The sequence below is a fragment of the Propithecus coquereli genome, unplaced genomic scaffold, assembly GCF_000956105.1.
Source record: "Propithecus coquereli isolate 6110/MARCELLA unplaced genomic scaffold, Pcoq_1.0 Scaffold140, whole genome shotgun sequence".
NCBI lineage: Eukaryota > Metazoa > Chordata > Mammalia > Primates > Indriidae > Propithecus > Propithecus coquereli.
The window spans coordinates 4,977,576-4,982,207 of NW_012138303.1; the positions used below are offsets into that span (position 1 = coordinate 4,977,576).

General features: G+C 41.1%; 1 pseudogene; it reads left to right on the top strand.

Moving 5' to 3' along the window:
• The first annotated feature begins 2,676 nt into the window (after window positions 1-2,676).
• On the top strand, window positions 2,677-3,710 carry LOC105806414 (annotated as a pseudogene).
• The last annotated feature ends 922 nt before the right edge of the window (window positions 3,711-4,632 follow it).

Genomic DNA, 4,632 nt, shown 5'->3' on the forward strand with positions numbered 1-4,632 from the left:
TCCTCATCTTGTGGCTGGGATCCAGAACTCTCACTCCAGGTTCCCCACTAGCCCGGCCTCCGTGGACAATCACCACAATAACTTGTATAGCTTTTAAAAGAGCGCCAGGCTTGTAGTATCTGCTTGATATATGTTAGTTATTATTATATTGTTTTTTTGAGGGTTTTCAAAAGTCTATTTCAACTCAATTTCACTCACTTATGGAAAACAAATTTACTGCACTATTGTTGAAGAATCATTGTGCCATGCATTCTTGTAAACTCTGATATATAAAGAAAGTTAATATGTGTTTCCTGACTCAGAGTGCTATGGGAGGGAGTGCGAACTCAGAGAGATGGCAAGGGGAGATGTACATGTAAGCAAATTATAAAAACACGGTGAATTCATTTTTTTCCTATAGAAAAAGCACTCTTTTTTCTTCTATATTCACATTACTCTCAGTGCTTCTGTGACCAGATATGTGGATTTTTTCCCCCACATTAACCAAATCTCTGACACCAGCTGAGGGTCCTACAATTCAATTCAATTCTGACACCAACCAGAGTGAGTGCAGACCCTACAGGTCAAGGGCTCAGCCCCGCAAGATTGTCCCCTACTTTGGATGTCAAATTGCATGTAGTAGGTCTCCAGGTTACCAACAACTTCTGTTTAACTTGGCTCCAAATTGGAGGTTCCCATAACCCCCTTCTTGGGTTTGGTCATTTGTTACAGTGGCTCACAGAACCCAGGAAATCAGTTAACAGAATATTGCCAATTTACTAGAAAGTATATTTTAAAGGATATGAATGAACAGCTAGATGAATAAGTACTGGGCATGGTTTGGAAGGGTACCAAGCACAGGAGCTTCTGTCCCAATGGAGGTCAGGTGCTCTATCCTCCTGGCACATGGATGTGTTCACCAACCCAGAAGCTTTCTGAACCCCTTACTTTTGGGATTTTTATGAAGGTTTTATCAGGTAGGCAGGATTGATTACTAACCCCATTTCCAGTCCTTCTTCCCTCCCTGGAGGATGGGGAGTGGGGCTTAAGGTTCCAAGCTTCTAAGCATGGCTCTGTTTTTCTGGGGTCAACCCCCATCCAGGAGTCCATCAGGTGCCACCTCATTAGAATAAAGGGCATTCTTATCACCCAGGAAATTCCAAGGGGTTTAGGAGCTCTGTGTTAGGGACCAGGGTCAAATAGCAAATACTGGAACAAAAGATTCTCCAAATACTCTTATTTACAAGGGTTTCAGGAGCTCTGTGTCAGAAACTGGAGGCAGAAACCAGTATACATATATGTTTCCTATTATTCACATTTTATAGTTTTCTTTTTTCTTTCTTTTCTTTTCTTTTTTTTTTAGAGAGAGTATTAGTATGTTGTCTGGGTTGGAGTGCAATGGCTATTCACAGGTGTGATCATAGCTCACTGCGGTGCTGCAGCCTGGAATTCCTGGCTTCAAATGATCCTCCCACCTCAGTCTCCTGAGTAGCTGGGACTATAAGCAGGAGCCACTGTTCCCGATTATCTTACACTTTTCTATATAATTTAAAGGACTAATGCATTACAAACATTATTAGTTTCTGTTTTAGACACACAATGCATAAAGAAGCAATTTTGGGGCATCAACACCTCAAAGGGGTGGGGACAGGGCTTTAAAAGATCAGAGCCTTTGTATCTTATTGAAATTCAACTGGTATAAATTCAACTTGGAGTGTTATAAGTTAAGGATGTAAAATGTAATCCCCCTAGGAGCCATAAAGAAAATAGCTTCTACCAAACATTTAAGGAAGAACTGAGATTGATCCTTTTCAAATTTTTTCAAAAAACTGAAGAGGAGGAAAAACTCTCTAACTCATTCTATGAGGCCAGCTTTGCCCTGATACCGAAGCTAGACAAAGACACTACAAGAAAAGAAAACTACAGACCAATATCCCTTATGAACATTGATGCAAAAATTCTCAACAAAATACTAGCAAACCAGAAGCATATTAAAAGAAATTTACACCGTGACCAAGTGGGATTTATTTCTGGAATGCAAGGATGGTTCAACATTCCTGCGCTGGATCAATGTAACACATCACATTAACAGAATGAAGGCTAAATGATCATGATCACCTCAATTGATGTAGAAAAAGCATTTGACACACTCAACACCTTTTCATGATTCAGTCAACAAAGTAGGAATAGAAGTACAAATCTTAACACAATAAAATAAAAGCCATATATGAAAAACACACAGTGAACATTATACTTAATGTATGAAAGAGTGAAAGGTTTTCCTCTATGATCAGGAACAAGACAAGAATGCCCAGTTTTGCTACTTCTATTCAACGTAGTACTGGAAATTCTAGCCAGAGCAATTGGGTGAGAGAAAGAAATAAAAGGCATCTGAGACCAGCAGAGGCAGCAGCTGGAGCAGCAGCAGCCTGTGCCCTATCCTACCTGCCCTCCGCAGCTCTCCACCCATCCTGGGGTCTCTTTCCTCCTTCCTCCTCCTCCTCCTTCTTTGCCTTTCCCCCTTCATGCTCCACTGCTGTGGTTGCCCTGCCCCTCACCTTCCTGCCTGCCCCTGTTATTCCCCCACCCAGGCCTCCTGCCCTTCCCGTTTCTGCCAGCTCCCCTTTTTCCTTCAGCTGCCTCATGCCTGCAGTTTTTGGCTTTGACCCCCACCAGTGATCAAAGACTTGACCACTCAAAGTCCAGCTTCCAGAACAGTGCTCGACATGGACACCGGTGTGATTGAAGGTGGATTAAATGTCACTCTCACCATCTGGCTACTTATGTATGGCAAGGAAGTTGGCAGTATCATTGGAAAGAAAGAAGAATCGGTTAAGAAGATGTGTGAGGTGAGTGGTACACATATCAACATCTCAGAAGGGAATTGTCCTGAGAGAATTATCACTTTGGCTGGACTTGGTAATGCCATCTTCAAAGCCTTTGTTATGATCATCGACAAACTGGAAGAGGACATCAGCAGCTCTGTGACCAATAGCACAGCTGCCAGTAGACCCCCAGTCACCCTGGGGCTGGTGGTCTCTGCTGGTCAATGTGGCTCTCTCATTGGATAAGGTGGTTGCAAGATCAAGGAAATATGAGAGAGTACAGGGACTCAGGTCCAGGTGGCAGGGGATACGCTCCACAACTGAACTGATGCCATCACTATTGCTGGCATTCCTCAATCCATCACTGAGTGTGTCAAACAGATCTTCGTGGTCATGTTGGAGATTCTCTCCCAGGCCCCCCTGAAGGCCATGACCATCCCCTACCAGCCCAAGCCATTTAGTTCTCTGGTCATCTTTGCAAGTGGTCAGGCCTATACCATTCAAGGATGGTATGTCATTCCACAGCCAGATTTGACTAAGTTGCACCAGTTGGCAATGCAACAGTCTCATTTTCCCATGATGCTTGGCAACATCAGGTTCAGTGGCATTGAATCCAGCTCTCCAGAGGTGAAAGACTATTGGGCAGGTTTGGATGCATCTGCTCAGACTACTTCTAATGAACTCACCATTCCAAATGGTTTGATTGGCTGCATAATCAGGCATCAAGGCACCAAAATCAATGAGATCAATCAGATGTCTGGGGAGTAGATCAAAATTGTGAACCCAGTGGAGGGATCTGCTGATAGGCAGGTTACCATCACTAGATCTGCTGCCAGCATTAGCCTGGCTCAATATCTAATCACTGTCAGGCTTTCCTTGGAGATGGGTGGCATGGGGAGCAGCTAGAACAATGTAGAGTCATCCATTCTCCCTGTCTGCTGTTCGCCCCCACCCACGATCCATCTGTGTAGTTTCTGAACAGTCAGTCATTCCAGATTTTAAATAGTTTGTAAATTTTCAGTTTCTACACACTTTATCATCCACTCGTGATTTTTTAATCAAAGTGTTTTAATTCCTTTCTCTGTTCGGCTGTTAAATGCTGAGATCTGTATTTAGTTTTATAAGCCTCTCCCTGTTTTGTTGTTTTCTTTTTTGCCTCATGAATTTCTCTGTTTGTCATGGAAATGTAAGAGTGGAGTATTAATATATTTCAGTTTAGTTCTGTAACATCAGGAATTTTTCAAAAAAATTAAAAGATGGACTGGAGCTTTTTCTTTGTGAATAGAAAAAAATAAAAGGCATCTAAACTGGAAAAGAAGTAAAATTATCTGTGTTCACAGATGATGTGATCTTATATGTAGAAAATCCTTAAGATTCCACAAAAATATTATTAGAACTAATAAACAAATTCAGCAAAGTAGCAAGATACAAAGTCAACACACAAATATGAGTTGTATTTGTATTCACTAGCAATGTACAATATGAAAAGTAAAATTTTAAAAATTCCATTTACAATTGCATCAAATAGAATAAAATACTTAGGAATTAACTTAGCCAAGGAGGTGAAAGACTTGTGCAGTAAAAACTATGAAACATCTCTGAAAGAGATCAACAAAGACATAAATAAATGAAAAGACATGTCATGTTCATGGATTGGAAAACTTAATGTTGTTAAGATGTCAGCACTACCCAAAGTGATTTGTAGATTCAATGCAATCCTTATCAAAATCCCAATAGTATATTTTGCATAAGTGGAAAAACTCCTCCTAAAATTCATATGAAACCTCAAGAGATCCCAAATAGCCAAAACCATCCTTAAAAAGAACAA